Source organism: Panthera tigris, chromosome X, assembly GCF_018350195.1.
Source record: "Panthera tigris isolate Pti1 chromosome X, P.tigris_Pti1_mat1.1, whole genome shotgun sequence".
Lineage (NCBI taxonomy): Eukaryota > Metazoa > Chordata > Mammalia > Carnivora > Felidae > Panthera > Panthera tigris.
This window is the reverse complement of record NC_056677.1, coordinates 25383098-25410000: the sequence shown is the minus strand read 5'-3', so window position 1 is coordinate 25410000 and position 26903 is coordinate 25383098. Positions and strand designations below refer to the sequence as shown.

The 26903-nt window shown below is 40.1% G+C and overlaps 1 protein-coding gene across 2 annotated transcripts in view; it reads right to left on the bottom strand.

The window, feature by feature from the left end:
- LOC102963013 (melanoma-associated antigen B3-like) overlaps positions 1 to 26650 on the bottom strand; it is a 198767-nt gene extending 172117 nt beyond the window's left edge. For both annotated transcript variants that reach the window (XM_042975008.1, XM_042975009.1), the window contains exon 1: positions 26526 to 26650. The gene's annotated coding sequence lies outside the window, so the exon portion shown is untranslated. The remainder of the gene's footprint in view (positions 1 to 26525) is intronic.
- Positions 26651 to 26903: the final 253 nt, after the last annotated feature.

The following is a 26903-nucleotide window of genomic DNA, read 5'->3' as shown; positions in this document are numbered from 1 at the left end:
GTAATGAGATTAGACAAGCTAATCCATGTAAAGTGCTTAGAAGAGTCCCTGGCACATAGTAAGTGCTATATAAGCGTTAGCCATGACGATAGTAATGGTTCTCTATTAGAGGTACAATTATCCATTCTAGTTCTCTAGGCGATGGGATATAGCTGTGACTAAAACAGGTGATAACCTTGGCCTAAAGGCAGGGCATGACTATAAACAAATACCATACAAATATGGCTATGTGTATGGTATTGATTATACAGATAAACAATCTCAGGAAGTAATAAATGCCACAAAACAAAAACTGAAAAAAGAAAGAAGGGAAAAAAACCCACTATGGATTAAAAGGATAATTCTGAAGCCATACTCAGCAAGAGTGTCGTATTTTGTTTGTTCTAAAAGAAACCATTGTTTTTGTTGCATGTTACCATTTTTTAAATTATATGAGTTTGAAAATATAGATAAAAAGAAGTTAAAAGGTAGTTTTAGTTTCAGAAAATTACTGGTCTGGCAATCAGATCACTGTTTTGGTCTATTTCAGATAACACAGACAAATCAACTCCATAGAAATGTTCATGGTGTTCTTAAAAAAGTCTGGGACTTTCATACAGCATTCCACGTATATTTGCTCTTTTACCTACGTTTTCGTGAAAATGGTTTTACTTCCATTGAAGATTCAATGCAGACTTGAACGCACTCATACACTTAAACACTGAGAACTGGGACCACCCATCCCATATAGCTCATTGTCTCCTTTAAGGGTCAGAAAACCACAACCCACAGGCAAAATCTTGTTCCCTGCTTGCTTTTCCTCCTTGTTTATGTATATAAAATTTGGAACACGGCCACGACCACACATCTATATTCTCTAAGACTCCTTTTGCACTACAACAGAGTCGAGTAGTTGCAACAAACGTCGTATGGCCCAAAGCCTAAAAATTTTTACTATCTGGCCCTTCACAGACCTCTTGTCTACGCCAGGATGTGTCACCCTGAGCACTACTGACATACTGGCCTGCAAAATTCTTTGCAGGGAAGGTTGTCTTCTGCACTGTAGGGGGTTTAGCAGCAGCCCAGGCTGACAACCCCCAATCCCCCTGAAACAACCGAAAATGTCTGCAGACTTTGCCCAAAGCCCCCTGGGAGGCAAAACAGCCACAAGTGAGAACCACTGACATGAATGTACTATTCAGTCTTCCATATTAGTATAATTTTATTATTCTAGAAGACTCTTGCCCAGGCAAACAACGTATCGCTCATTACAGCACTTCCCCAAAACCCCACCAACTCCTCAAAAGAAAACAATTTGTTCCCTCACCTTGCTGTGCCCCCAACCCTCAACTAACGTATCACGATCCTTACTTAACCCTAATCAAGCTTCCACAATGAAAACTGTCTTACACCCAATTTAAAATTCTTAATAAGAATATATCCTTGTCCTTTTCCCTCTGAGCCAAGAACAAACTCTGTCGAGGTGGTGGTCTCCCTTACAACAGTAAGCAGTACATGTAGATCTGTCCTATCAACAGGCTGTACTGGTGGTATCTGGGGTGGCAGCATTCAACATTCTATAACGAGCTCTTCAATTCCAATGCCTTATATATATGAAAAGGACTTTTCTTAAAACACTTGATTTCTATTCAGACAATTATACTTGAAGCATCCTTTTCACTTACCAAACACTGCGTTATGCCTAAACTATTTCTTTTCCATTTTAGATTTGTAATTACCTCTGGTCTCACTGCTTTTAGAAGATTTAGAATGAATTTAGAAAAAATACAGATGCCATATTTCCAAATGGAGTATTTTAATGTTATTGGGATTTCCCCAACTAAGTATAATTAAACAGACTACAGAGTAAGTTATCTGCATATTGAATTGGCATCCACCCTAACAAAGAGGGAATTGCTGAGATGTACTCAAATTGTCTTCCCTTGGAGTAAATAAAAAGGCAAGAAATCCTTTCAGCAAAAACACAATTTGACTGAATGAAAAAAACAATGACTCAAACTGGCCACAGTGGTTCAAAATAACTGGATTTTTCATCAAGCTGAAGCCAAATAATAATCGGCATGTTTGTGTTTCTAAGTTTTCCACTGGTGGTTGTAGACGTAGCTCTATGAAAGCCATGCCCTGTTTCATTCACTGCTCATTCCTCACAGTCCAGAAGAGTTTCTGGCACACAGTAGGTGTTCAATAAATGTTGGACAAATAAAATCACAAGGTAACTAATTTACTGTATATGTAAACAAGAATATATGACATCATATCTGAGAATCTGTCTACAGGTTACAGCCCTTGTCTCAATTTCAAGGGCATTAACAGTGAAACTCAGGCTCTCCATGAAAAATGCATGTGGTGATGGGATACAGTCTCAATTATGTGCTTTCAAGAATGTTTCTTAGGCAGAAGATGTCATACACCTCCGTGGGGCATCTTCGGATGCGGAAAGCCATGAGAGAACACTGATCCTATCTCTCCTAACGATGAAAAAAAAAACCCACAATGGATTATTTGTAAAATCATCAATTTCTGAGCCCCTCAGGGAGCTAAGATCCTAAGACAAAAAGATGAACTTCATTTCAAAGGGTAGCAAGCCTCTCTGACAAGAGATAAGGGAACAAATTGTTTTACTTTTGGCAGTACAAGGGAGGAAGAGTTGGCATTCAACAAAGCAGCTAAGAAGAAAAATGAACGCTTAATGAATGGTTAAATGCCGAGTACTTGCTAGCCTGACAGTTTAGAATCCTTGGGAACGACACACACAAGGCCAAGTCTGCGCCTGCATGCCAAGGCTTTTCTGTAAGCTTTCCCTGGGGCTCACGAGGCAAGTTGAGGTCAGACATGAACTCCGAGATACTGTCTTGGTGGGAGAGACATTCAGGGCCTGCCAACATTGGGAGGTTTAGCACAAGTACCTGGAGAAATCCCTCGATGTTCCAGGACTTGCGTGCACGTGAGCAGCTGCCACTGACAGAAAACCTGAGACGTACCCGTACCTAGAATTTCTGGCTGACATTAAACAAAGGCATCCGTTAACGGCGAAGGGCAGGAAATCTGCTTCCATATGAAATCCAACCATGCTTTGGTCAGGAATGCCACCTGCCACTGGGGAAGAGGGAGGAAACTGTCCCACTGACTCCACAGTGGGCTGAGTTTGGCTGCTGCTGGGTAAGGAATAGAAAACCCACCCTCTCAGTCCTGCACTGACACTATGCAAAAGCTATCTGCCACTGGAAGAGGTACAGGAATACTGCTTGTATATAAGAATTCACACATAAATGCAAAAAATTCTTAATACAATATTAGCAAATCAATTTAAAACATGTATGTTGTATACATATATACATATGTATACAATATATATGTTACATACAACATAGAAAATGCATGTTACATCATGACCAAGTGGGCTTTATCCTAAGAATGCAATGGGTTCAACATTCAAAAAACATTTTATTTTTCCATATTAACAGACTAAAATGTATACCATATGAAAAACCATTTGGCAAAATTCAACACTTTTTCATGAAAAAATTCTCACTAATTTAAGAATAAAGTATAACTTCCTTAACCTAATGAAGAGGCTCTATAAACATATGGCTAACATTATACTTAACAGTGAATACCAAATTCTCTTCCCTTACAATTAGAAACAAGTATCTGTTCTCACCTTTTCAATTCAGCACTGACTGGAGGTCCTAGCCAGCACAATACGGCAAAGAAAAAAAGGGTACAGATTGGAAAAGAAGAAGCATAGCTGCCTTTATTATCATATATCGTGGTCATCTACAAAGAATATCCTTAGGAATCTACAGTAAAGGTGATGAGAGTGAGTTCAGCAAAGCCACAGGATAAAAGGTCAATTTGCAAAAATCAAATGTGTATTTATGAAAACCAAAATGTTTAAATACCACTTAGAACAGCATAAAAATATGAAACTCTTAAGGATACATTTTACAAAATACATAAAAGACATGTACATTGAAAATTAAGAAGTAGTGCTGAAAGAAATTACAGTAGACCTAAATAAATGGAGATACATACTGTGTTCATGAATCAAAAAATTCATTTTTGGTAAGGAGTCAGTTCTTTCCATTTGATCTCTAAATTCACTGTAATCCTACCAAAATCATGGTGGCGTTTTTAGAGAAACTGACCAACAATTTTAAAATTTATACTGAAATGCCTAAGACCTAGAGTAGTCAAAAATTTTTGTAAAAGCAGACAAAATTGGAGTATGTATGCTATCTATAAAGCTATGTATCAATAAATACAGTAGTACTGACACAAGGATAAACACAAAGATCAATGGGACAGAGAGCACAGAAATAGACTCTCATATAAATGGTCAGTTAATTTTCAACAAAAGTACAAAAGTAAAGCAATGGGGAAAGTACTTTTAAAAACTGTGCTTGCTACACTTAAAATGTATCATGGGTCCAAGAGTAAAAGCTTAAACCAGAAATCTTCTATAAGAAACAGCAGATAATCTTTGTGACCTTGGGTTATCAAATATTTCTTAGGACAAAGAAATATGAACTATAAAGAGAAAAATGGTAATGAGATTTATCAAAATTTAAAAAAAATTCTGCACTTCAAGAGACAAGACAAAGTCTGGGATAAAATATCTGCAAACATATATTTGATAAAGGTCTTGTATCCAGAATACATAAAGAACCCTTGAGTTCAAGAATAGAAGACAATATACTCAATAAAAAAATTGGCACAATATTTGACCAAACCCTTCATTAAAGAAGACATACAAATGGCCAATAAACAAATGCAAAGATGTTGAACATACTTAGTCAACATGGAAATGGGGATTAAAAACACCAACACTGCTACATATTTACTTGAATGGCTAAATTTTTTTAAAAGGGAAAAAAAATACCCAAAACTAATAAACATGGATAAGAACATGGAAAAATTGTAACATTGCTAGCTGGAATGCAAAATGATTCAGCCACTATGACCATTTCTTATAAAGTTAAAAATATATTTATCCTACGACTCAACAATTCTACTCCCAGGTACTTACCCAATTAAAAAAAAAAAACCTATATGAAAATGTTCCTAGAAGCTTTATTCATAATAGAAAAAAAAACTGGAAAAACAACACAAATTTCATCAACTGGTAACCACAAAAGCACAGTTTTAAATACATACAACACTACACTACTCAAAAATAAGAAGGAACAATCTGTACTGACACATATAAGAACATGGGCAGATTTCACATCATTAAGCTACGTGGAAAAAGCCAGGCACATAAGAGGATGTTCTGCCTGATTCCATTTAAATGACCTTCTGAAAAAGGAAAAACTATAGGGGCAGAAAACATAGCAATGGTTTCTAGAAAATTGGAGGTAGGCCTCTGCCTACCTCCATAAGGAAGGCATAAGGGAACTGTGGGCATTATGAAGACATTTTTATGTTTTGACTGCAGTCATCATTATGTAAGTATATATTTTAAAGGGGTAAATTTTATCATATAAAGTTATACTTCAGTAAAAGTTGGAAAAATGTGAGAGTACCCACTGTGGGGTATAAACAGCTAGCTGAGCCCGACTTGATTTTGTGTGTGCACACAGTGCAATTATGAGTTCCAGGATACAGAGGTACTCTAAGAATTTGTTTTTCTGTCAATGTACCAAGTACTCTTTGATAATACCACAAGATGATAACATTCTACACTGGAGATGAAGTTAGAGATTACCCAGAGTGAGCACTTCATGTCACAGGTAAGGAAGCTAAGACCTAAAGAAACTGAATGACTTGCCCAAGGAATCACAAATCTCACAGCTGAGGTAGATTGGCCCACAAAAGAATCTGACAAGATTTACCCCAAACCGTGCACAAGCAGTCTAAATAAATCTAAGTGATCTCAGAAGCTGATGTTACAAGTTGAATTTCACTAAGAAACAAAAATACCACATGAAGCCTTTGACACAATGCACTAAAATATGACCATGATTCTGCAGCCTGGGGAGAGAAACAGCTGTATTTAAAGGAAAGGTACTCTTACGAGATATGAGAAATAAAGAACTTGAACTTTTCTCATTTCTCACTGATACGTGTTCAAACGTCTGACTCAATTTGTCAATGCATTTTGCCTAATCAATATTATTATAATATTCCTATAAAAAATGGAGGAAAGGAAGGGCAGTAACTAGTCCACTGTCTACTTTGATGGGTCGGAAGATTCTCAGATTTTTTTAATTTATTTTTGAAAGAGACAGAGAGAGACAGAGAGAGAACGAGACAGAGAATCCCAAGCAGGCTCTGTACTGTTAGCACAGTGCCCGATGTGGGGCTTGATCCCAAGAACCGTGAGATCATAACCTGAGATGAAATAAAGAGCTGGATGGATGCATAACCGACCGAGTTTATTTACGTTTTTTCGACAGAGACAAAGGGAGAGCAGGGGAGGGGCAGAAAGAGAGAGAGGGAAACAGAATCCCAAGCAAGCTCCTAGAGCTCAGCACAGAGCCCAATACAGGGCTCAAACTCACAAACCACAAGATCATGACCTGAGCTGAAACTAAGAGTCCCATGCTTAACCGACTAAGCCACCTAGGCACCCCAGAAGATTCTGAATTTTTACACTCAGAACCTTTGAAGTGTAAAAGGTGAACATCAGCATGTGTGAAAAGAAGCTAACATCAAGCAGTTAACAAATTATTTATTAATCTATACCCTCCCCTCCCCCATACTTACTCCTGCTCATTCTCCATTCCTACCACCTAGAACTACTCATGTTGCCAGATATGATCTCTTTCCCTTGCTGCTAATACTTAACGTATTTTGTACTTGTGTTTGTAATAGAAACCCACCTAACAATTTCAACAATTGAAACAATTTAGAAGGTGTGATGGTTAATTTCGTGAGTCAACTTATCTATTTTATAGTGCCAGTCGTTAAACAGTAGTTTAGATGTTGTTGTGAAGGTACTCTATCATGTGACTAGCATTTACCATGAGCAGACTTAAAGTAGATGGCCCTCGGTAAAGCGTGGTCTCATCCAATCAGTTGATGGCCTCAAGAGCTATGTTTCTTCTTTGAAGATGAAATTCCGCCTCAAGATTGCAACACAGAAACCCTGCCTGAGTTTCCATCTGTTCGCCTGTCCTGAAAATTTCAAACTTTTCAGCCCCCACAAGCACATGAGAGCCAATTCCTTAAAATAAATCTCACCCTCTGTCTTTCTCCCTATCTGTATTTGTATCTCTCTGTCTCTCTCTGTCTCTGTGTGTGTATGTGTGTTCTATTTATTTGGAGAACACCGACTGATACAGAGGATTCTTATTTTCATAAGACAAGAAGTCATCAGTCCAGGGCCAATTCAATGGCTTCATGATGCCATCAGGGACTCTAGCTTCTTCTAGCTTTCTATGTCTCTAATCTTAGCAACTTTTGTCTTTATGATCATGGTTTCAAGGCAGTAATTCCATCAACAGCATAACTGTGTTGCAGAAAAGAGAAAAAGTTTAAGACAAATGATGCAGGTCAGTTGAGTCTATCCTTTTAAAGAAATTTCCAGAGGTGCCACCAGTATCTTTCACTTATATCTTATTAGCCTTTACTATGTCATGTGGTCATCCTTAGCTGCATGGGAAGCTGGGAAATGTAATTCTTTTAGCCGGGCACACTGTCCAAACACAGATGGGGTTCTTTTCTAACAGAAAAGATGAGAATAGACACTGGATAAGCTACCAGCAGTGTCTGCTACGTCCCTTTAGTTGTGTGGATTGGTCTTTGAACATACTCTGGTTCTTGGGTTCACTGATCTTAATTTTAGTACCATAATGTTACTTCTTCTTATATACTATTTTAGTCTTCCTCTGTTCAAGGATTATTCATCTTTTCCAAAGATTACCATCACATCATATTCCCACTCTCTCCATTCCATCGACCCCACAATACTCATCTCATGGAAGTGACCCTGTACACAAAACATCAGGAAACATGGCAAGTAAGTAGTATTTCATAATTAACAAGTCTGCTAGAAAACAGATACTCTTTTAACAGTAAAGATTCAGGGTTGAAGCTAGCAATAATAATTAACTTGGTTGGGAAACATATTTTCCAAAGAAAGAGGATGGATGTTTAAGTTTAGAGGACATATGAGTAGCTAGGAAATTCATTTCCCAAAAGATCAGCATGATGAGTTAGCTCAAGTCTATTAACTGCTTGAGATCACAAGAAATTAATACATAAGGCACAGTTGCTTATCTCTGGGATATGGTACTACAGGGACTGATTTCTGTCTGTCAGAAATAATCAGTAATTATGAAGTCAATACAAAATCAAACAAAGAAATTTTTCAAAATTGCCCTAAAGGGGCATATGTAAAAGATGTAATTAATATATTTTTTACTATAAATGAAAGCCCATGTGTCAGAAGATTGCTGGTAAATCTATTATGTAAATTCTCTATCCTCAATATTTAAGTGTCCAACTTTTGCTCTCAATCTGATTGCTACTCCTCCAGGCCAGTCATTCTCCATATAGCCTGCCAATATGCCTCATTTTTTAAATGTTTATTTATTGGGGGAGGGCGGGGCATGCAGAGACAGTGAATCCCAAGCTCCCATGGAGCCCGATGCAGGGCTAGAACTCATAAACTGTGAGATCATGACCTGAGCTGAAATCAAGAGTCAGACACTTAACTGACTGAGCCACCCAGGTGCCCCAATATTCCTTTTTTGATCTTATTTTATCCCCCATAGCACTACTATTGTGATCTTCCTAACTGTGAATTCTGATCATTATCACTCCAGTGCCTACATTTTTCTATATGGCCCTGTAGCTTTCAAAATAAAGTCAAATGCTTCAGCTTAATACACAGTTATGCTTGGGGGCACCTGAGTGGCTCAGTTGGTTAAGCATCTGACTTTTGATTTCAGCTCAGGTCACTGATCTCAAGGTTCGTGAGTTTGAGCCCTGCATTGGGCTCTGTGCTGACAGCAAGGAGCCTGCTTGGGATTCTCTCTCTCTGTCCCTTCCCTGCTCATGTGCATGCTCACTTGCTCGCTCTCTCTCAAACTTTTAAAAATATATACATAACAATGCTCAGGATCTATCTCCTACTGGCCTCTCTAGGCTGGTCTCCCACCGACTCAACCTTTTTCACTCTCCAAACATATAAAGATAGTCCATTCACTTATTTGTTCATTGAATAGCTGTATATTAAACATGTACTGTGTACCAGCCATTGTGCTAGGTACAGGGGATGCAACATTGATCATGATGGGCCTGGGTCCTGCCATCCCAGAAATTACACACTAGTAGAGGATCCAGTCAAGTAAGTAGAATGTTAGAAAACACTCCCAAGTCAGACACAAGGCAGGAGGATAAACAACAAAGTTGTATCAGTTACCTACAGTTAGATAACAAACCATTCCCAAATAGTAGCTTAAAACAACAGCAATCATTTCATACCGTTATCTCCCAGGGTTTTGACTATAGACTGATATAGCGAGGGAGTCCTTCTTCAGGAACGTTCATCCACTTAGTCATTTCAGTGCCTAAGGATTCATGTCATCTCAAAGGCATTCCCGCTCCTATGTTTGGGTCTCTGAAGTCTTGAGAAGCTGGGAGCTGGAACAGCCAGGACTCCTCAGGCATCTCCCCCTACCTGTGTGTTTGCTTCAGCATAGTGGCTTCAGGGAGCCCGGACTTCTCACATGATGGCTCTGGACTTCAAAAGTACATTTTCACGAGCAAAGCAGAGGAAGCTGCATCATCTTTTATGACTGAGCCTTGGAAGTCACAAAGTGTCATGCCCACTATACTTCATTAATGAGGTAGTTCTCCAAAGCATGCCCAGGTTCAAGGGGAGGGGGTACAGAATCTACCTTTTTAAAAAAAAAAAATATTTATTTAAATTCAAGTTAGTTAACATACAGTGTAATACCGGTTTCAGTATGGAGGTTCCTCAAAAAATTAAAAGTTAAAAATTAAAATAGACTTTACCTTTTAATGGAAGAGTGGTAAGGTTCTGGAAAGCATGTGGGTCTGGAAACATTGTTGCAGATATTTTGAAAAACACAATCTGCCACAGAAATCTTTCCAGAAGAAGCATCTTGTTTCTTCACACTCCCGTGCTTTCATAAATGCTGTTCACACTTCCTCAAATGTCTCTTTCCCTCTTCTTGATTTCACTTACTAATACTCACTTGGTAAAACTTATCCCACTTCTCCTCCTATGAGGAGAATGCTTCTTTGACCACCACTCCTCATGTCATTAGATATGCATGGCACCTCCATGCTCCTCCCTATATCCCATTTCCTTTTTAGGATGTCATATACTAGCCCTCTTTCCACATTACTTTGTGATAAGTTCTTGACTCCATCGGTGAACCCAAACCTTCTTGAAGGCTTAAGTCTCTGTTCAATTTTCCATCCTCAAAAACTGACTTAGTACTTGTAACACAGTAGGTACTTAAATGAATTAATGTGAAGGTAAATCAGATTGTCTATGAGAATTCATGGCTGTGTACCATAATGTTTGTTATACACTTTTTGCTAAAATTTTAGGTATTCTAAATAGGTACCAGGAATAACAAATATAAAGGAAATAAATAGAGGAAGGAAAGGAGGGAGGCAAGAAAGGAGGGAGGGAGGAAAGAAGAACTCTAACTTCTGTATCAAAATTATATGTACTTATTCTAAGTTATAAGAAGATCATTTTACATGGCATCTACAACGAGAACAAATGGGCATGTATTGGTAAGGTGTTCTGTATTTCCTAGCCAAAAGGAGAAGAAAACAAACTTTAATGGATCCTTACAGTGTGGCAGGTACTTTAAGTACATTCACATCAAAGACATGAGTCGTGTTACCTTTACTTTGCAGATGAGGACACTAAGCCTCAGAGCATTCAAGTAATCAAGTTCTAAGACACAGTAAACAATTAACGCTAATTATTATACGCATACTACCTGTAAAGGATGAAACCAGGATATGAACTCAGACCTGAGTGCAAAATTCATACTTTCTCCCATATTATCAAGTTTTCATAGCTGTCAATATCTAGTCTCAAACGAGGCTGGATCTTCCTGACACCCAATGTCTATTTGTGGATGTCCTTAGAGAACTTTTAAAGTTTTTAAGAAAATATAACTTTCACAGAGGTACAGAGCATAAAAATCTAAGAAAATATAACTTTCATAGAGGTACAGAGCATAAAAATCTCTCTTCTGTTTTTGTTCATTTGTTTGTTTCTTACTCATTCTCTTAGATTTTTAGCTACTACAGTGGAAGACACAAGGTCTGGGTGGAGATACTAAGATTTTATGACCTTCATTACAGGTGAAGGACTCTGACAATACAATTAGATATGCAATTCCACTATTCATCCTAAGTGTGACCAGAGGCGTTCTGATTTACTCGCATTGCCTTTTAACCATTTCTAATATCTCATACTTTTCAACTGGGAATGTAGTAATGACATACAAAGAAAAGGCACTATTGTCTAGGTTTCACTGATTCCTTTAAGTTAACACTACTAGGATAATTAAACAACACTTTTACACAGAAAATGTTAGAGAATTTACCATTACGATGCAGCCACCTTACTACATGTGAAATTCACTTAGCATCTTCTCTCCAACTTTTACTTTCTAAATTCTGCAAGATGAGACTACAGAATGATTTAAAAGTAGAATGATTCACCATATTTTATAATGGTTATAATCAACACACGAAAAAACCAATCCAAGTTGATGTCTCTAAATCATTAACATTACCTATTAACAATTACTATATTTAGAAAAAAATGTGGAAAAGTGTCTTTTTAGGTTTGTTGCCCTTTACTGGCTGATGTATAAGAAATAAAATTTTTTTCACCATATATATAAGTCAGATGTAACTAGCCTCATATAGTTGATGGAAAAGATCATATGAATTATTCCTAACATAAAAAATATGTTCTTATTACTATTTAAGGTAATCTCTGTATTCACTTCTGTACATTAACAAAGGTAATTGGGTATATTAAACCTCTTTCAGGCTGCCATACTACCATCTTTGCTGGTGGAGAGATACTTTGTTGGCATATTCTTATAGGAATAAATCATTTCAAGACCAAGAGATCTCATAACCCTCCTCCCCCAGCATATGCAGTGAACTCATTTGGGGAAGGACAACAAATTTATTCCAAAATTATTGAGAGGATATGAGGCTTGACTTTCATAAATGAAAATAATACTTAATAGCTAGTTATACAGAAAAAGTTGGTGATTAGCCATTGAGAATAAAAAGGATCTTTTTAAAATATGAACAACCACTTCCTACTCTAAAACCGTTTTTAAGTACAGATATTGCCCTTCTGAATTTTCCTCAATCAGGAACTAGCCGGGTTTTTTTCCTTCTTTTATTGAAGTATAATAAGCACAAAGTGCCATATTAGTTTCAGGTGTATCATATAGTGATTCAACAATTCTACAGATTACTCAGAATCTTAGCCAGGTCCCACGCTCTGCGCGGAGCCTGACCCAGGGCTCCATCTCACAACAGTGAGATCGTGACCCGAGCCAAAGTCAAGAGTTGGATGTTCAACCGACTAAGCCACCTAGGCGCCCCACTAGCAGTTCTTTCTAAAAGAATACCACTGTCATTTGTTTTTAAACAGTATGAAGAACTTAACCTGTCTCATGAAAAAAGCAATTGCCTAAATTTCTTTCCTATTGTGAGTTTCTATTTCTTTATTTCTTTCTTCAAGACAACCATGAAATCAATGCACTAATTACCTTTCCAATACCCTTGTCTCTGAATTTTGTTCCACAAATGTAGCTACATAAAAGACCAAAACAGCCAGTCAATGAACTGATTACTGTCGAATGCCACACTTCCAAGCTACTTGATCATAATTCAATGTCTATTAAAAAGAGATGTTTTTCTGGTTGAAAACATGATTCTTGAGTCTATAATTTCAATTCTATTGCTATATTTACATATTAAGCTACCTTCAGGTAACTTTGCAATTACTTAAAAATGAGCAATATTATTGATAAACACCAATTAAGCTGAGTGTGTGGTAAAGACTTATTTGGATGTAGTCCCAGATAATGTCCTTGGCTAATGGGAGAAAGGAAAATGAAGCATATTTCCAGTAAATATGATTCGGTCCTGAAACATACACTCAGCCAAAAATACGCCCTAAATATATGGTAACTCAAAGCCAATAGCAGTGTTCAAAATGCACAAAAAGGTTTATGTGTGTATAGGAGTGTGTGCATGTGTGTGAGCACAGAAAATTAAATTTTAGGTGAGAAGAAGAAATTCTTTTTTTGAGCCATAAACATTTAATCATCTATGGAAGATAAGGACTGCTTAAAAAACTTGTTAAGTATGATTCTCACATCTAAACAAAATTATCTGTTTTGTTCATAACGTCAAAGATTCATTCAGTGTTCAAATCAGAAACTCTTAACAATAGTTTTGTTTGGGAAAGGGGGTGTTGTTTTCATTTAAATAATTTTTTGCTACTTGAACTTTGGCTCGGGTCACGATCTCTTGACGCGGCAGCAATAGTTCTTGCTGTGTTCCACGGGACAAAGGGAGACTAGAAAAGGGCTTCATTATCGGGGTTTGCCCTCTCTTGCTGCTCTAAGGAAACTCTGTGACCTCCACCACGTAAACAAGGCCAGTCTCGCCTGCTAGACAACGACAGACACATGACCGAAATAGCCCCTTTGCCCTGCTGACAGCCAGCCAACCATCAGACATTTGACTAAGGCTATGGACCATCAGCTGAACATAAAATCACGAGTGAGCCCAGAAAACACTACATGCAACACTACACACAAAGATGTGCCATTCGACCGAACCCAGAGAATAATGAATCAATTTGTAATGGTTAAGAAACCTTTACTTAACTACATAACCGTTCTAGCTATTGCTCTAATTATTTTCTTCCATTTAGTGTCAAGCATTCTATTTGTTATCACTTATTCACTTATTACATAGTAGTCACATAATGATATAAACATTCTATGTGATAGGGAGAGTGTTAAACAATAATGCATAGGATACTAAGCAATAACACACACGGGACTATCTTTATGGGATGACAAAAATGATAGGTAAATCTATTAAATGGTTTCTTTGTACCATTTATCACGTTAATCTTATTACATTCATTAGCTCATCATGCCCTTATTATTGACCATATTTTACAGGTAAGAAATGGAAGCCTGGAGGATTTTTAACTATTTGCTGAGGGGCACCTGGATGGCTGAGTCGGTTGAGCGTCTCACTTTGGTTCAGGTCATGATCTCATGGTTGGTGCCATGGAGCCCCGCCTCGGGCTTGCTGCTGTCAGTGCAGAGCCCGCTTCGGATCTTCTGTCTCCCTCTCTCTGCCCCTCCCCTGCTTGCATTCTCTCTCTCTCTCAGAAATAAAAAAAAATAAAACATTACAAAATATACTTGCTTCAAGTCACAGTAAGCGGTAGAATTCAGCTCTATCTCCAGAGCCTGTGCACTGAACCTTCTACTTTATTCAAGGATAGGTATCAAGAAACCTGGGATTTCATCTCAGTTCTGCCAGCAACTATGGCATCAGTGAGAAGGTAAGTCACCTTTCTTTATCCTCATTCGTATTCCTTTACCATGATCCCAAACTGTCTTCAACCTGACTCCAGTCCCTTGCTATCTACACTTTCTTTTTTTTTTTTTAATTTTTTTTTTTAACGTTTATTTATTTTTGAGACAGAGAGAGACAGAGCATGAATGGGGGAGGGTCAGAGAGAGGCGGACACAGAATCCGAAACAGGTTCCAGGCTCTGAGCTGTCAGCACAGAGCCCGATGCGGGGCTCGAACTCATGGACCGTGAGATCATGACCTGAGCCGAAGTCGGACGCTTAACCGACCGAGCCACCCAGGCGCCCCTATCTACACTTTCTTTAATGCCTTGTCCATCAGTATTTGTCTGCCTCTATGTGGACACTGAACTTTTGAAGGTCACCACTGTCTTCCTTGCCAAATCTAACACTATATCAAACTCTTTCATTCTGAATTCTAGCTTGACACAAGTGGCCATTCCTTTAATTATCCCTTCCACGTTCTCCATTTTTAGAATGACTTTCATCACTTTTCTACATCTTTAATTCTTTACTTTTGAAATGGAGGTCTCCAGAAGTCAAATAGATTTACAGATTGGTTAAATCCCTGGGAAGCAAAGCTATCCATATGTGCATTTAGGGGTATCCATACCTTTAATCAATTCTCAAAGGGTCTGGAACCCACAACAGGTTTCTCATTCATTCATTCATTCATTCATTTACATTTATGGGAAACATTCTATGTGCTAGGCCCTGTTCTGGGCACAGGTAAGAGAACAATGATTAAAACAGGTACAATCTTTTACATCAAGGAACTTAATTCTATCTAGGAAGGCAGAAAATAAAAACACACATGATTAGGGGCCACAATGTCTGACAGACAACAGTGCTATGAAGAAAAAGTAAGGCCAATGAAGAGGACAAGAAGTGGACAGGATTAATATTTTACATAGGGTGGTCAGGCCGACTTCTATGGCAAACCAGCATGTGAACAGAATCCTGAACGAAATGAGAAAGTAAGCCAAGTGCATATCCTGGGAACGAGCATTTCTGCAAGAGAAGTTGGGGGTAAGTGCCTGAGGTAGGAACATGCCCTGTCCCTCCATGCAACACCCAGAAGTCATTACAGCTGATTAGAGTGAATACCAGGTGAGCACTGGGAATGAGATTAGAGAAGGGGCCAGGTTAGGGTACAAGTTAGACAGTCCCGGTTGGCCATGGTTGTACCCTCAAGAGCACCCAGACCGTATCCCTTTCTTGTCTCAAATTCAGCACAGGAATCCGGTCAGCTTTTTTCAATTGGTTCAGATTGGGCTTTAAAATATCACATACCTGGGTAACTACTGTGAGATCTTGAGTAAAATTATTGGTTCCAGTTGTAGAACCCTGAACAAATTACTTTACCTTTCTGAGTTCCAATTTTCTGATCTTTACAACTGGAATTCAATTACCTAGCTGATAGGATTGTTACAATGTTCTACGTTAAGAAAGCACATGAATGTACGCACCTTGGTGCTGGCGAGAAGGGGGTGCTCAATAATTATCAATTTTCATACCTCTTTCCATACCTCTTTGCTGACAGGACATATACATACGTTTTCTTGACTTGCACTACTACCTCTATGGATGGATTCTCAGATGTCTCATGTTCTATCGGTCACTTTTCAATAACGTGTTTTATCGTTTTCCCATGTCTACCTAAATGTTCCAATAACACTCAAAACTAAAAATCATTACCTTTCCCCTACAACTGCAATCAAAATCTCAAATTGCTCCAAATAACATAGGTAGATAAAAAGACATGATCTGCTGAAAAGTGCTCAGGGTTGGCTCCCTGGTAATTCTGTGCCCAGCCTTTCAGATCTTCCCCCTACACGCGTGCACAGTACTCAACCAAAGGTTCAAAAGCCACAGGAAGTTTTCTAGAGCTCTTTCTCTGTATAGCTCCCTGCTTTCTGATACTCTGCCCTGAAATTCTATCTATCTCAGCCTCCCCAAACCCCTCAACTCAAACCATATGCTCTGCTTGGGTTTTCCCTCTGGCATCGCAGTCCAGGAAGTGCCTCCTGGCAGAAAGGTGAGGCAATCCCGGGACTCACTTCATTTGTATCCTTTCTCTTGGGGATCTCTGTAATGTGCCATGTTGTACAAATTCCTTTGTTTTCTACAGTTTTGGGGTTGTTTACAGCAAGAGGGCAAGTATGTCTCCAGTAACTTCACAAAGCCAGAAGCCCGTTGCTACTAATTTAGTGGTAACCCACTGCAGTGCATACAGCATTCAAACATTTACACATGGATTTCCTGCAGCGTTCTCAAAAGAAAAATGTTGTGTTTGGAGACAGGACCTCAGGAAGAGCAATTTATTCTAGCTTCAGGCTACCCTTAGAGAGACTATACACTGTATTCTGGCAAATGTGCATGCCTGACCCTTAAGCCCACGTCTTGTTCGTCCAGTGCTGGGGTACTCCAGAGAGGCATCGAGAGTATGCAAGTCTCCACTTCTTCGTTCTCTCTCCGCTTTATTTTCTTCCTTTGGGCTTAGGAGAAGTGTCTGCCCATTACACAGTGTTCTCCCACCTTTGAAAGCCCACGTTACTTATGTTTTCCATTCATTTCACTGTATTTTTATGGTATTATTATTATTATTATTCAAAGATGGCTCTTGTTTTCTATTAAGGGAGCTAAAGCTTATTCAAGCATTACCTATAAGTCTGAAAGGTAAGTTTGTTTAAGATCCTGTAAAACTTGACTCACCCAACTCTACCTGTATGACCAAGAATGCAATTCCAGTAGAGAGACAAATCTTCAGGCTTACAAAGGAAGGAGCAAGAATGCTAGGGCTCATGTTTTATATTCACCATGTCAACTCGCCTGCATCTTTAGAATTAGTTTATTCCCTTCACATTGTTGCAGATGATCCAGAGCTTGACAAATATGCTTCAAAAGCTTATTTCTCTTATTATTTTTCAAGTCTTAAATCACGGTCTTGTGAAAAGAAAAAAAATGTGCCTGCAAAGGTGATTTTTACATTGCTCACCGACTGCTGATATTCGAGTCCTTTCAAATTCCAGATTGAGACACCGTCATCAGGAACAATAGCTCCAAAGTAGCCTCCTTACTGCTAACGCAATTAAGTGTATTCTTTCGAAAATGAAAACTTATGATTTGCACAAAGTTCTCCAATGTGCACTCGTGCCACTTTTGAATTGCATAAAATAACAGAAAAATGATAGCATGAGACTTTCGTATGTGAAGTCGTTATTTTCCTTTCGGGAATGCAATGTGTGTGTCTTTTTATTCACACTGAAGTGCCTCATTCAAAACACAGAGGCAAGTGTACAATAATTCTCACCCAGGATGAGGTTTTGAACAACTGAGTAATATCTCTGCTTCTCAGCATGAAGTTAATTTATGTAATTTGTTACACTTTAAGATAAAGTGATGTATGCACATATCTACCATACCCACGCTTTTTAAAAACAAAATGTTAATCCTCGTCAGAACAATGTCCAATCACTTTAATTTCACAGGGCTACTTATGCCGGCGGCGGTGCAGTCCCATGAGCACAGACAGTAGCCTCATGCAGTGCAGTAGAGAAAAGACAGAGCCGTTGTGTCCTTTAAATCCTCAAAAGTTCACAGAGACTTTTAAGAAATTTTGGAGACTTTTTACAGACATATAAGTTAAAGAAAACAAATTAAGACAAACTCAAAGGCAAATAAGATCCTTACTGCTTTCACCTTTTCAGTTTCTTTTTGTAATCTGTAGATACCTGGGATCAAAGGAAATGATTTCTTTTCGGTTAGGCTGAAATAATTCCACATTGTTTCAGCAACTGAGCTGCCCCATGTTGTGTTTCCTCTCGTAATGTGATATTTCAATAGGTTACATAAAGACCATATTTTGTTTTTAAATTTAGTCATAAAATCATATTAAACAACTATCAAAGCACACCTCATCCAGACAGGCATGATTTTCCATTTCTCACAAGACCGTGAAGGCTAGAGATAGATCTATGTGAAAGCTTCTTACAAACATTTCAACAACCAGTCTGTGTTTTTCTCACACACTCATTTAAAAATTAATTTAGTATTTTTTAAGGGAAACAATTTATCTGATCTATTGGTTCTTTCACATACATGCACAACTTTACTATTTTGTTTTCTGCTTCCTCTAATACTCTGGAAAGATTAAAAACTAAGATATGACCCTACTCCAGCTTTAAAGAGTCAAGAAAGCAAACGACATGAACTTAATATTAATTGTTCCCAAAAGACTGCTTTTCAAAATAGATCTTTAAGAGTGAATTTTTAAAAACTTATCAGTGGGGTTTTGTCTCATGCCGTTATTCTTATTTTTACTTTGCAAGAACTCTTGAGTGTTACTGCCTCGCGGGTTTTTTCCTGCATCCCTGACATAACTCTGTAATAATGCTTTTCATATTACATTATCTGCAATTGAGTGACCGATTGCTTTTCGGCTCAATGATAGACATCCTGAATTTCGAGACAGTGTCTTACTATCACTGTTAACAGGTCCTAAATCACATGACCTTTCACACAGGAAAGCATCCCCAAGTACGTGTTAAATAAATACTACCTAATAAAATCCATACACAATTACTGCTGCCTTTTGATGCATTCTACCATCTGTCTTAACACATGAAAGCAGCCTTCCTACTCTTCAAAATTCTGTTATTCTTTTGAAGTTTCCTTTGAAAAGTCCTTGCTAATATTTTTCCTGTAAAGAGAGAAGTCAATGAGAAAATATGTCACCTTTCTGGAGCACTGAAAATAGTGATGGAAGAATTTAATGATAGTTTCCTCCTTCTTTAGCCTCATACTGTACCTTTCGATAAGCTAAGGAGATAAGAAAGTGTATCGGAGAAAAACTATGCATCAGACCTGATTTTTAAAAATCCTTTTCTGAGAAAGATGCATCATCATTATCCATACTACAGGAGTATTAATCATATTACTTTGAGGAGCCATGAAGTCTATGTAATTATCTTGAAAGCCATTGCCTGCCATGGGGAAATACATTATCAAGGGAGTTATATTCAACGGGAAGTTATGAGGCTAGGACGGTAATACTCGCCCACCCCCACCCTCTCTTATACCTCCCATTTCCTTCACTCTCCACCTCCTAACTCCACAGTGGGAACCACAAACAGTCCAAGTGGAAATGAAGTTTCAAGTAACAACTATAAAGAATTCACATGCTCTCAACCCTGTCTACCAAAAACATGACTCCGTGTTTCCAATTCACTTTGAGCCATGTGTATTAGGCACGGTTCTGCAGAGAATCAGAACCAACAGAACGTACAGAACACTATATGGGGAGGGAAAGAGGGGAGGAGAGAGGTGGGGAGGGAATGACTGACTTCAAGGAAATGGTTCCTAAGACTATGGAGGCTGGCAAGTCCCAAATTTGTAGGGTGAACCACCAGGCTGGAGACCCAGGGAAGAACAGAGGTTGTAGGTCAAGTCAGAAGGCCATCTGCTGGCAGAATTACTTCTTGCTTAGGCTGGATAAGCCTTTTGTTCTATTCAGGCCTTCAGCTGATTGAGACCTATCCACATTAGGAAGGGCAATCAGTTTTCTCAAAATCCATCCATTTAAATGTTCATCTCATCCAGAAAATAGCTTCACGGAAACAAACACAATAATGTTTGACCAAATATCCAGGAACCATGGCCCAGCCACAATGACATATAAAATCAACCACCACACCGCATATTATCTTCCGGGCCTTTACCCTCTAACTTCCCCACTTCAAAGTGTGCACGGATAGGGGCATGCTGAAACCACAAGCCAAACTGCAGCTGGTCCAAGCAGGGCTAGGAGATGTGTGATTTGCAGGACTACACCACACTGGCCTTGTAACTGTGGTTTAAAGTTCTGTTGACTTTTTGTATTTACAAACTAAAATGTCACATCGCTTTAGTCTCCTACTTCTTCTCATCGCCAGTCAAAAAAAGAGAATAGTAAAACACACACACACACACACACACACCCCACTGAAGGACAACAATCATTGGATTAAATAATCTCTCTGATTTCTCAAAACTCTAAAATTCTATGAAGGAGAAGGAAAATATCTAGCCAGGCCGATTTTTCTCCGAAGCCTGTGTTTGGAGATACTGGTTCTTGTGATGGTGCCTGGAAGGTGAGTGTGGCTGTGGAGTGGGGAGGCATGCTGGGTTAGAAAAAAGGTTAAACGGAGAATAAGAAGATTGGGAGTTGCCAAAGGTTCATGGGGCAGGAGGGAGGGATGAACAGGTGAAGCACAGGAGATTTATGAGCAGTGCAAGTGTTCCACATGATACCATCATCGCAAAAACATAACACTATGCATTTGCAAAACCTGTAGTACTGTCCAATGCAAACCGTCAACTCTAATTTAATGATGAATTTTAGTTAATATTGATTTATCAGTGTTGATTCATCAATTACAATAAGTACCACACTAATGCAAGATGCTAATAACAGGGGAAACTGTTGGGAGAGGGGAAGAAGGGAGTATACGTGAACTCTGATTTTTTGCTCAATATTTCTGTCATACTTAAAAAGCTCTTAACGGGGCACCCGGGTGGCTCAGTTGGTTGAGTGTCCAACTTCAGCTCAGGTGATGATCTCACAGTTGGTGAGTTTGAGCCCCACATCAGGCCCTGTGCTGACAGCTCAGAGCCTGGAGCCTGCTTCGGATTCTGTGTCTCCCTCCCTCTCTCTCTGCCCCTCCCCCACTTGTGCATGTGCTATCTCTCAAAGATAAACAATTTTTAAAAAGTTAAAAATGTTCTTGAAAAGAATCTATTAATTTTTTTGAAAAGTAGGAACTTAAATGATCTAAAATAAGAAAACAGTTAAAATATATATAGCTCTAAGATAAAATGTTTTGCAGCAAAAGTGTTTATGAAAAAAAAAAAACTCCAGCCTGAACCTGGAGAACACATTCCGGGAAGAGAGGGGGATGGCATCCAGAACTAACTTTTCTGTGAGGAGATCCACTCCCTTGGGACAGAAAAAATCTAAGCGAAGAGCTAATAAATGTGTTCTGACAACAGTCTGCGGAGAGATGGACTTGTGTCAGATTTGTGGCAACGGATTAGGAAGAAGTGAAAAGATCCCAAACACCGTGGAAGCGGAATGGACCGGACTCCAGGAAGAAGTGGATGTAGTTGCGCTGAGAGCCAAGGGCATCAAAGGATGACTCTCAAGTTCTTCCTCGTCTCATTTTCTACAGAAGTTAGAAATGGAGAGTTCTTTTTCTAACAGCTTCACTGTGAGCTGCCTGTGAAGCAATGATGTAGGGATTTCACACATACTTACAAAATCGCATAAAGGTAGCATGGACTAAAGATAATCATTTCACGGTCCTGCGTACATAGCTGGCCTTGACAACCCCTGAGAATAGATGACAACACCGACAGGGAGGGTGGGATGATGACAAGAGATACAGTAAGCCATTACTTTGCTAGGGGAGTAAGAGCGTGTAAACGAAACTAGGAGTGAGTGACAGAAAAGGAAGGGGAAGACCTTGAAACTGTGGTGTCATACAAGCTCAGAGTTTTTCAGAGAGAGAGGTCAGCTGGGCCAAATGTTGCATGGAGGCCGCTAAGAGAGGTTGTGTAGAGTAATTATGAGTTCTGGCTCCAGAATTTGGCTTCTGGGAATCATCTACCAACTGTACGCCTTACTAATCATGTGACCTTGAGAAAATAATTTGTCCTCACTGTGCCTCAGACTCCACATGTATAAATTTGATCAGAATATTACTTATTTCATAGGGCTTTTATAAGAATTACATGCAACATTGAGACTGCATGGAATACTACCTGGTAAACAGTAAGCACTCAAACATTAAAATGTATTTTTGTGATTTGGCAATAGGGAGGGTATTAGTGACATAGTAAGGGCAGGGTTAGCAGAACAGCAGAGGCAGAAAGTCATCGGAGTGGGTTGAAGAGCAAACGGTCTGTTGACAAAATTTGTCTGTTGGACAAATCCAGGGACAAAAAAGATCCGCACTGCCACCAGAAACCACTATTCCCCTGGGTATGTCTACATAGGTGATAACAATCTGGCTCCCGCGCTTATCACCCTATTGATCATCATGCTTGGTTTTCATTGGTCTTGTGAACTCTAAATTTAGACGGTTCCTCCTTATGTGGAGCCAGAATAGGCCCTCTAAGAACTTCAATTCAGTGACCTTCTGTCATTTGCGGCCAAGGTATTATGTAACCCTTAAGTGTAATGAACATTTTGCTTCTTAAACATGTGTCTTTCAATTCTTTGTTTATATCAACTGCAGGCCTCCTTCAAGTCATCTACTCCCAAGGTTCTCAAAACTGCCCATCAGAATCACTTGGGATTAAAAAAATATTCTCAATCTCAGGCCTATAAATCCAGGAACACCAAGAGGCAGGGCCCAGAAATCTGTACCATAAACGTTTCTTTGGCAAACTCAATGTACAGGCAAGTAAAAGAACCACTGATCTATTGTCTACGTGACAAAAACACCTTCAATAACCCATTTTATCTTTTTTTTTTTTTAACTTGGAGATTCCAAACTTACCAAATGTCATTCTAACTGGCCCCTTTACTTCAATATTTGGCATTTCCAGATTGCAAACATATTACATTTTGCAGAGATACCAATTACTCCCAGTCTATGATCATGTAACAGCTAAGTGCAATATACAAGCTTTGGCACGCACACGTCATGTTGGTGGGTGTGCCCACTTGGCTACAAATCCTTTCAGCGACTGCATTTCTCTGCCAGATAGATGCTGTGTCTGATTGGCAGAAGGTAGTGCGCAGGTAGTGCCCACTGTGCTTTGGCAACGTATGCAGTGTTCATAGTGAAATTAATTTTACTTCCCTACCACCACTAATTCATAGTTCCTGCACTGTTGTTCTTTGAATCAGCTATGCCTAGCTCTTTCTCACCAGCACCAAACTGGTGATGGAAGCTGGCAGTTAGCTCAAGACAAAAGTCCATGCTGATTTCACACTCTGAAACTGGCTTCCTGCTTTTCTTTACATAAGGAGAGAATTGTTATAGGCTACCTACTTCTATTCTTGCTGCTCTGGATATTTTCTCCATGGATATGCTGACAGTTTGGCCACAATCTCCAACATCACAAAATAAGACTGGAAACGAGGGAACCAACCCATTTCTCCACATATTGTGATTGGCTTTTACTTTTATTCATGATTTATGATTGGACTATACACCATCACAGTCCCCTGTATCCTCATTTCTCCTTGCCAAGACCAGCTTTAAGGGTTAATTCTTTTCTGTCTTTGCACATTCTCCTATTTCCCAGGAACGTTCTTCCGCCTAGCTACTGCTGTTTTGGTTCCAACAGCTGCTTGTAACTTGCACCTTCGTATGTTCTTTTCAGTAGGGCTCATCCTCTGGAAATTAGGCTTTTCAGGTGTCCTCTCACTGGAACAATATTCACACCTGCAACATCATACACGGCTCTAGAAAACATCTCAGGATGATCCAGGATCCATTAAGCATTGTCTACAAGAAGTTAGCTTTTCCACTGGAACAATTAAAACTAGCATAACCACACCAGCCCTTGGGTATAGCCAAACTCGGTGGTTTCCTTACAGCTCTCCCCCTCTGGGAAAAGTGAACCCTGAAACCATGGCTCTTGAAATGACTTGTTTTCCATCTGTGTTTTGAGACGGTATTTAACCCTCCAAGGGCTTGTCTTCACGCAAACACTAACTCTAGCTGCCTCAGTTTTAATTTGTACTTTCTGATGCTATGATAGGAAAAGATTTGTTAAAAAGGCAGAGAGGGAAAGGTTAAGACCTGAGGTCCCTGGGTGGGGAAAAACACCTATTTTGGAACAGTGCTAGGAGGGGCTGACCACAGCAAACCCCCTAGGGCTTAAGGTTCCTCTTAAGAATGCAACTGACACCACCTACTCACTCTCGGGTTCCCCTGGGAATTTGACAATCAAAATGCCTAACTAAGTAAACCATAAAATGTATGTTATACGAGGGACAGTATGACCACAGTCTGACTCCTCACACGATGGAGCCCAACCAATCAGGAATGGGCAACCCAGCACCTAGAACTATCAAGCCAATAAGCCTAAGACCCGAGAAGGAATAAGGGGTGGGCTGACCAAAACCTTGTAAAACAAAGACCCTTGCCTCCAGTCGCGGTCATTCACTTTCGAATGCGCCCTCTCGGCAAAGAGCGCTTTCATACCATTCTTCCTTTCTGATCTTACACTCTAACCACCTTTTGCCTGCGGCTCATTTTATTTTGTGTCCACCTCTTCATTCTTCGAAGCGGCAAGACAACAAATCCCAGGTATTGAGGTAAAAAACAGAAACAAACAAACAAAAATCTCCTCAAATAATGCCTCCTTTAAGTTGCTCCGGATTGCGTTTGATTTTATTTTTTTAAGTTTATTTATTTTAAGAGAGAGAGAGAGAGAGAGAGAGAGAGAGACAACACGAGCAGGGGAGGAGCAAGGACGGACAGAGAGCATCCCAAGCAGGCTCCATGCTATCAGTGCAGAGCCCCGTGTAGGGCTCCATTCCACCAACCGTTAGATCATGACCTGAGCCGAAATCGAGAGTGAGACCCCTAACCGACCGAGCCACCCTGGAGTCCTGGAGTTTGATTTTCAAATGGCTTTTTACTCCAAAATCTTCACTGTCAAGCTCAAGTTTCTGTCCTCACCTAGCAAACCCTTTCACAGCAAAAACCATTCAGGTCCCCAGTGTAATTGGCACCATCCTTTACACATGGTAGGCTCTCCAATAAACGTTTATATACTCATTCGCTCATCTACTTAACAACTACTTACTGCGTTCCAGCTATGGCTAGATTCGGGCATTTCAACAGTGAATAAAACAAGGTGCTTAATCTTACAGAGCTTACACTGTCGTGGAGGAGACGGCCAATAAACAAAGGAGTAAATACATGTATCAAATGTGTTTAAGAGTTCTTGAGAAAACTAAAATAATGTAAGAGAAGATAATGAATTGCAGGGCCCAAGATTGACTGTTTTAAACAGGCTGGTCGAGGGAAGCCCTCACTAAGAGAGTAGCATTGGAGCAGAAACCTGAAGAAAGGCAGAGGAGGACGTGTGCAAATTTCCGGGGAAGTTTTCCAGGCAGAGGCAAAAGTAAATGAAAAGGTGCTGATGGATGGACGGAAGGATGAACAGATGAATGAATACTGAACGCTGAATCAATGAACGAAGTGAAACTCTTAGGGACAGATCCTCAGGTGATCCCAATGTTCATATCCCGAATAATCTCCTCTCCTTGACTAGGGTGGGCAGACCCGAGAACTTGCTAACAGAATACAACAAAGGTGAGGGGATGTCACTCCTCTATTAACATTATTATATGTTTTAATGTGTAATATATACATAGTTGACCCCTGAACACCAGCAGGGTGAGGGGGTGCCTCCCCGTGCAAAAATCCCCCCATCACCTTTGACTCCCCCAGAAACTTAGCCGCCTGCAGACCAGAAGCCTTACCCATAAAATGAACAGGTGATTAACGCATATTTTGTATGCATTATATACTCTATTCTTGCAACGAAGCAAGCTAAAGAAAACGTAATTTTAAAAACCGTAAGGAAGAGAAAATACTTTGAGAGCACAGTAAAAACTGCACGGGCAATCAGCCTGCAGTCCTCGCTTCTACAGCATTTGCACCGAACCCACCACGGACGCCTCTGGTTCCAGCCTCCCAACACCCCCCCCCCCCCAACCTCTTATCCAATCACAACTTTCAGAACCACCTTCCCGGCCACCCTGTGCCTCCCACACACGCCAACACCAAGTTGTGAGCTCGGCCCCTCAATGCCGACCAAACACGAGCTCCCACGTTGGTGAGAATTAATGACGCCCCCGACGCGGAGGCCGCGTGAGCCGCCTGGTCAGCATGCAGCTGCCAGCCTCCCGCACCCACCTACCTCCCTCTGGGCTCCCATTTCGCCTCAGGAGGTGGCTCCGGAGGAGTGGGCCGCTCGCCTGCAGACCGGGCAGAAGCGCCGGGGCGCCCAGCGTTCCCGGAAGAGGCAAAGCCGGGGCGGCACGCCCCCTTCAGGACCGGCAGAAGCCGTCCCAAGACGCGCAAAGGAAGAGCACGCGGTACGCGCTGAGCGCCGCCCCGCTGCTGCCGACGACCGGGAACCGCGCCCTTTTGGACCCGCCCACGCGCACCCCAGCCGCGCCGCTTCCTGCGAAGCCACTTCCTGGAGCCGCATCGCGAAGATGAGGACCACCTGCACGCCTGCCCCCAGGCCGGACTGGCAACTAGCTCTTCCCTAGGCGCAGCGCCTCGCGACCAG